This window comes from Octodon degus, unplaced genomic scaffold (assembly GCF_000260255.1).
Source record: "Octodon degus isolate 3935 unplaced genomic scaffold, OctDeg1.0 scaffold00025, whole genome shotgun sequence".
Taxonomy (NCBI): Eukaryota; Metazoa; Chordata; class Mammalia; order Rodentia; family Octodontidae; genus Octodon; species Octodon degus.
Window position 1 is genome coordinate 7,477,371 of NW_004524601.1, and position 8,373 is coordinate 7,485,743.

An 8,373-nucleotide genomic window follows, 5' to 3' on the forward strand; every position below is an offset into this window, starting at 1 on the left:
TATGAAAATTATGTACTTTTCTTCTCTGTAATTTTAGTTATTTACTTATTGATAAAGTATGATTTTCCCTATGTTTAATTTGCCATAACCACTCATAGGGGCCAGTGAATTGTTTAGGTGGATGTCTTTCTGAATAGTAATCTTTGTAAAGCCCGCATGATACAGTTATTCTGTACTGGTTTGGAATCTAATGAAGTCCAGATGAGCATGTCGATACTTTTGAATTTGATTGGCACTGTTATTTAGATCACTCATTATAAGTGATAAGACTTTCTGATAAGAGGACTGAATTTTAAGAAATGAAGACTATCTATGTATCTATCTATGTATCCATCATGTTTTCTGCTGAATCCATCCATTATCCCTCTTTCTTGTATAAAAATAGGTTATGTGCTTCAGCAAATACAGAGTGCTATTCAAGATGGATAAACTTATATTATCATAAGAATTATGCCCAAGGCACTGAATGCCTGCGTGAACAATGATTATCATGAACTATTTCTGTAAAGCTAGTGAACATGGTAAGCATATGTCTCATTTCTGAAACAGGAACGGAGCACTCATATTTCTAAACTGTAGTGTGTCTTCTTACTGTACATTCGTGGTCCATTCTTTCTTAATTTTATTTTTGAATGTAAACTCCATGTCATAAAGCACTAAGAATGAATCTGTACTTCTCAATCTCAAGATACTACTTTCCTTCTTACCAAAAGAAACACTGCTATGAAAGCCTAACAATATAAAGCAGTGAATAAAATATGTCCTTGAAGCCATCCAGGTGTGAGAAACAAGTTTACGGACTGGCAGCTTCGGTATTATGAAGAATGGCACCACTGTGCTTGACTGGCAGTTACACCCATAAGGCCAAGACTTACTTATTATACATAAATTTTACAAAGCATTATTAGCCATTATATTAGGTACAAATGACTAATATTGGGTGCTACATAGTGCAGTTTGCCATTTAAAACATGGGAACTTTTTGTAAGGGTAGTAATTCCAGTTTTTGTGTTCTCTTGTTCATACAGAAATGAATGTGAAGTTGCAAAACTTTAACAACTGAATTGTGCTAAGTACTCAGTCTTGGTTTGCACACCAGTTTAGAGTGAGCTTTCACTGAAAATGTTCTGCTTATAAGAGTCTTACTTCCTTTTCGTGTACTTACCATGTATTTTTAAAAGGAATAACAACTACAGTACCTTACACATTGATACGTTAAGACATATAGCAAATAATAATTGTTTTTGTATTCTTCACAACAAAATTTAGACAAAATAATAGGCATTAATGTAAGCAGGTAATATAACAAGGAAATTAGAATATTTTCCTGACACTTTAAAATCAGATTCAGAGAATATTTTTTTCTCTTTCTTTTCTTTAATTTATTTATTTAATCTTAATGAGAAAGAAATAGCAATGAGATAGTTTCAAAACAGGTCAGTAGGAAAGTTACAATAATTAATACATTGCATATTGTTGTCTTTGTAGTAGCTATTCAGAATACAAGATGCGGACATGATATCTTGTCTAAACACTATTCATACAAATCTTTCTTCTCACTGGGCTAAGAGAAAGTAGCTGTATATTGATCCTATTTTGTATATACAGATATACATTTTTTTTACTACAAAATGGTCTTCATTTATAGTCCCCTTTTTTTGTTTACTTTTGTCAGAGAAAGGTATTCCATTGCCATTCATATATTGTAGGTGCATGAATTCACCAAATTAACTCAATATAGTCCAGTAGTCTATAATAGTGCTGGGTTATCTGCATGACTAGCAGTGTCAGAAGTTGTTTACTTGAGCCTTTTACAGCTCAGCATATTAATATGGCTTAACGCTTTATACTTCATTGTTATACTTTTCTGCTGGATGGTTAAGACCAAGTTAAAGCAAGACCTGTATAACTAAAAATGTAACTTTTGTATCTGATAAGGTCAGTCAAATCCCCTCAGGATTTACCCTGAAGTCTTGTACGTCAGTTTGTAGATCCTTAGTCAGTGTCAGCCATGTGGATGAATCATGGCCATTGCTTGGCCAATTTGCTCTCTGTGAAAGCCTGAAAGAATGTTTTCTTTCTAGGTGACTCTCCTTAGGCACACTATACATCATTGACCACTTTCCACTGTGACCCCCATAATCTCCTTGATCAGAAAATTTGGGATACCACTGAGTTACATGATGTTACAGTACAGGTTCTCTCATGTCCTGAGTCCTCAATGACCTTGAAGGGCTAGGGCCAAATATTGGCTATCCTTATAGCCCTTCTTTTTCTCTAATTTTTGGTCTGCATATTCAAGTTGTTAATCATCCAGAAGAGAAGCTTAATGGTATTATTACCCTATAACAGAGGCAGTTGAACATAACATCACTACCTGTCTAAATATCAAACACATTAGACCTAACATGGAACAGGTATTTTCCAACAATTGTTGATATTCTAAACTTTAAATCCCTATAGGCTATGAAAAAATAATAACACATTCTTAGACAGAAACCTAACCATATAAAACATTGTAACACGACAATCCTATGACATTATTTTTGTCTCTTGTTTTCTCTTATTACCATTTTTAAATAAACATTTACTTGAGAGAAGGAATAGCAGCAATTGATATAACATTAGAAGCAGTATGCACTGAGAAGACAACAATGATAGATATTCCAAGCATGGTTCTAATAGTACACATTACTATCCTCAGTGTAGCTGCTTAGTTCACAGGTATCAGTATATATAGTTAGTTAGGTAAGAATTCTACCAGTTAACTGCTATTTTCAAAACCCTGATGGAGATTCTTAGGACTATTGCCTTCAGGATTAAACAATGAAGAGAGAGCAAGTTGAAAAGTTAGGAAACATGGCAGGAGCAAAAACATACAATTATATAATATTTTTCTTTAAATTGTTTATATATTATATATAATGTTGTATGTTCCTTTACTGCTTAAAGAATAGTGAGAAGCAGGAAAAAAGAGGGACAAAAAGACAGTAAATTTAGTTTCATGAATTATTCAATATATTGCAATGAATTTTAAAATATCAAAATGGTTTGGTGTAGATATTACCATAAAAACATTTCAAGGTGCTAGAATTGAAAAGGCAAGGAAGGATTTCCTGCAGCACTTGCAGAGGGAGCCCAGCATGCCTAAAAATTTAGGCATGTGTTCCCTTGAAAATAGTGCAAAGTTCTGGCCTTAAGAATTTTAAGAAAATTACATTGTTCTACATACCTTATTGGGGTTGGCAATATGTGACAACATCCGTATGTAACAAACACTGTGTACATTCACACTCAAAGCAAGATTCTAAATTTTGATGCATGCATTCTCCTCACTTTATGTACTTTAGAAATATTTTTCATAATAGCAACTTTTCTCATCTTTGAGGCTTTGTTCTATATTTTAGAATTTTATTGGAAAAAAATGTTAAGCTTGAATTTTTAAGTTAATAGAAACACTGAATATACTGTGATAAGTACTAGTCATACTGCTCTGTAGGATCTCAGTCTGATTTTCCCTTATGAGATAGACTATTAACCTCTTGTAAAATTCCAGCTATAAAATGCAATTGGTCAGCATTACTCACTAGAATTCTGAAGAGTAATCACTTGCATTAAATTACACTCACATATTTGAGTGAAGGAAATAAAATGATTCCTTATGAGTTTGTATGTATAAATTCTGAAGTGCAATTTTATAGAGCAGAAACAGATGAAGAGGTCAGGTAGTTATAAGCTAATGAGAAATAAATTGCTATAATCAGCGACCTAACATTGCCTGAAGGGTTTCTTTCTGCAGTAATGGATTCAGCTGGCAAAGGGTCTTAATGTTGCTATTTGAAACTCTTGTTTGGCATTTGTAATATTATTCTAAAGCTTGATTACATCATGGACATGTAAATCCATTATGGAACACTTGCCTGAAGTGATTTGACTTTAATGTTTCATAAGTATCCAGTTGTAGGGAACTACAAGAATAATTGACATGTATATCCTATCCGTGGAGTGTGGAGTGACAATTTGTTCATTGCTAAGTCTGTCTTTGATTTCTTGTGTAACACCCTAGTATGTTACTTATATTTCTTGATAAAATATGTTTATAATTTGTAGGTCTCTTATGTGGAACTCAGTGGAAATTATTAATTATTTATTGTAAAACATAAACTGTGTTACATTGCATTGACAAGTACATTTTGTATACTACAATGAAACTCAGTATGAAACACGTGAACATATATCCTCTTTATTTAAAAATTAATAGTAGCACTACTAGAATTTACTTAATTCTACTAATGTTATCGTAAGAACTTCTGTACATGGCCTTTTAAAATTTCTATAAGAAAACAGTCATTTTCAATGACAGGGAAAAAGCATAGATTGGAAACTCAGAAAAGAAAGAGATACGTATGTGCACAGCCCATTATTTGGGAGAAATCACTTCTATTTTTATTTCAAAAGGTGATGAAAGAAAACATTTATAAGATTACAGAATTTGAAATGATATACTTACAGAGAATTTAACATATAAAACATGAATAGCTTGACTAAACTTTATCTAGTTACTGTTTACAAAATGCTAATACAATCCTTAGCTTGTATCAAGAAGATAAAAACTAAAAGCGTGCTGGCTATGTTAATATTTGTACATAGAAATTAAAACTATTTCTCAAAATTCACTTATTCTCTACATGAAAAGATGCAAAACACAATCTATAGCTCTTTGATCAAGCAATCTTATTTTTTTCCTTTTGGCTGTATTTTTCCAACTTTTAAAAATTTAATTTTAAAGAATAAAAAAAAATAGAAGAAACAAAGAGAAAAACAGAGTAACAAGCAGCAGTACAAATGGTACAGAGTTTCTAAACAAGAATAAAAATGTTATTAATGCTTAATTATATGCAATCATTTCTTAAGGGTGTTTTGTTTTCTTTGTAGTCATAAGAATAGGAACATAATTTGGTTAAAATTAGTCACTGTTCAGCTGGAAATCTGCAAGGGACAAAGAACTCAAACAATATTAGTAGTCCTACTGAAAGTTTATAATATGTATCATGTTTCAACTTTCTGATAGATAAATGACATGATTCTCTATTGAAGAACCTCAGTACCCTCTCATCTTTACAGAATGGGAGGCAATTAGACATATTTATAGTTGTCTTCCCAAGTTTCACTCTTCTACCTCCATTCCAGAAAGAAAATGTGAAGTTTGATTAACATAAACTGAGGTTGGAGCATTAATTTCTTGGTCACCACTAAGTAAAAATCTGTAATATATAAACCAAAATGGTAAGCAAACAAAACATGCTATTAGATTAATTTGTTTAACTACTGTGGAAAGCTAAAAGAGGGAGAATAGAGGGAGAGAAGGAGAAAGAGAGAGACAGAAAGAAAGACAGAAACAGAGACAGAGAGACACAGAGAGAGAGACAGACAGACAGACAGAGACAAAGAATATAAACAAAAGTAGAAAATAAATTTCATATCGATGGGTACAAGATCATATCTGTCAATAATTACCTGAATGTAAATAAGTTTGAATATCCAATTAAAACATGGAAAATGAAATGCATTCAACAAAGACTCAATTATCTGTTCCTTGTAAAAATGTACTTCATTACTAAGGCCACATAAAGATAGAAAATGAAAGAATGCAATATGACATGCAAATTGAAGCCAAATTAAGAAAAAAAAATCCGTTCTTATTAGAGGAAGTAGACTTTTCGAGCAGGGAAGAAGAAGGCAACGATTATATATTTACAAAGAATTCAATTCAGCAGGAATAAATGAAAATCAAATATGTATGCTTACTGTATTGTTGTACCAAAATATGTGAATCATGTTGTGCTAGACACTCGTGGCGTCTTCCAGCCCAGTACTGGCTGCAAACTTGAACATGATAGTTGCAGCAACACGTAGGTCATCCAGTTAGTGAGTCAGTGAAGGATGAAATCACACCCTATCAAATAATCCCAATAGATACTTATTGAACATTGCATGAGCCACTTTTCATAGAAACACTTTTCTTATCTGTAAAGGAAAAATTATCTAGGATAGCTCATATATTAGACCAGGACACAAGTTTTAATAATTTTTTAAAAACTTGAAAGTGGACTGGCCAAAAAGCTTAGCAGATTACCGGGTCTGCAAGCAGGTGCAGGGGCCGGGGGTTCAATCCCCGGGCCTGCTGTGCCAACCCCGCCCCTGGTGCACACTGAGACAGCGATTGAGACTGGGTATGGTGATGCATGCCTGTAATCCCAGTGCTTGGGAGAATGTAAATAGGCAGACCACTACGAATCCAATCTAGTAGTGAGACCCTGAACACCCTGTAGACGCTGCCATAAAATATGGGGAAAAAAAACAACTTTAAAGTATACCAAGTATGTTTTTTGACCTCAATGTAGCAAAAGTAGAAATCAACAACAAAAAGTTTTGGGAATCATACAAACACGTGGACATTAAACAGCTTACTGTAGAAGAACCAAGCAATGGATCTAGGAAAAAGTCGAGAAGGAAATTGAAAACTTCTTGCAATAGATGCAAATGGAGACAGCCAAGACATACAAGCCTCAGTGACAAGTCAAAAGCTGTATCATGAGGAAAGTTTACAGGAATGCATATCCAAATGAAGGAACTTCAAAGAGCCCAGGTAAACACCCCGTGAGTCATCTCAAGGAATTAAAAACACAAGAATGAACTACATTCAGAGGTGGGAGAAGCAAAGAACTAATAATGACCAAAGTAGAAAGAGATAAAATGGAGCCTAAATATGAACACAAAGCTCATTGAAAGAAAGAGCTAGTTGCTCAACAAAATGAAGAAAAAGCCCCATAGATCCTTTGCCAGACCAAAAACTTGAAGAAAATCAAAAATTAAATGGAAAACTATGCAAATGATACCATTTACCTTCGTATGTATGTATGTATGTATGTATGTATGTATGTATGTATGTGTTTAGCAGTACCAGGGATTGAATTTACAACTTTGCACTTGCCAGGCAAGTGCTTATTCTACTGAGCTATCTCCCAACCCATGATATCATTTATATAAAAAGATCATTAGAGATTTTCATCAGTAAGTGCAAATCAACATTTTTGATAATATATAAGAAGCACACAAATGCACGGAACATGTATCTTAAGAAGAGGAATCATGAAGAATTAGAAAAATCTGATCATATGAAGATTAAGTAATGAAACTGAATAAATAAATGTCACTTTGGGGAAAAAAGAATCCAGGACCACGTGACTAAATTCTACCAAACATGTAAAGAAAAATTACTAATTCTCTTGTCTTTTAGTTACTCAAAAAAAATAAGAAAGGAAGACAAAATACTTTTTTTTCTTTTCAAACAGGGTCTCCCTGCATAGTTCAATCTGGCTTTGAACTCAGCCCAGACTGAGTCCAGACTGGCTTTGAACTGAGCCTAGACTGTCCTCACACTCCTGGTGATCCTTCTACCTCAGTCTCCCCAAATCTGAGATTACAGGTGTTTGCCTCAACACCCAGCTTGGAATTCTGATAAATACAGTACTGTGAGAACAGCATAATCACCATAACCATCATTCTCAAGTCAGAGAAGAACACAACCACAATTTATTTTGATTTTTGATTTTTGATTTTTGGTGGAACTAGGGATTGAACTGAGGCCTTTGCTCTTGCCAGGGAAGCACTTATTCCACTGAGTCATCTCCCCGGCCCCTACAACCACAATTTCAAAACAAAAGAAAATTTTAAACATACAGGGCAATATCTCTGATGATGAAATTTCATTCATAAATCTTGAATGAAATGTTGACAAACTGAATCAAAGAGCACTTAGAAATATAATTTATTACAATCTAATGGGACTCAACCCAGGACATTTGTAATTAAATATGCACAGATCAATAAATTAGACACACACTGTCAACAGCCTAAAGGACAAAAGCAATGCTGTTCTCTTGATCCATGCTGATTAGGCATGTGACAAAATTCAGCATACACTCATGTCAGAAACACTGAGCCAATTAGGCTTGTAGGGATGGTACAGAGTAAAGACCACTTTATTATATTAGGCCAAGAGCTAAAATATTGATGAGAAAAACCAGAAAGCGTTTTAAAGATCTGGGGCAAGATAAGGATACTTTCCATTTTTTAAATTCAATATAGTGTTGCAGGTCCAACCCAGAGAAATTGAACATCCAAAATATAAAAGACATCAAATTCTCACTGTTTGCAGATGACATGATTTCATGTATAGAAAATTTCAAAATCTCTAACAAAAATGTATTAGAGCTGATGAAGCAAAGTTGTACGGTTGATAATCAAACCATAGGGCTGAGATATAGCTCAGTGATCTAAGTGCTGCCTGAGAAGGTATCCCCGGGAGAG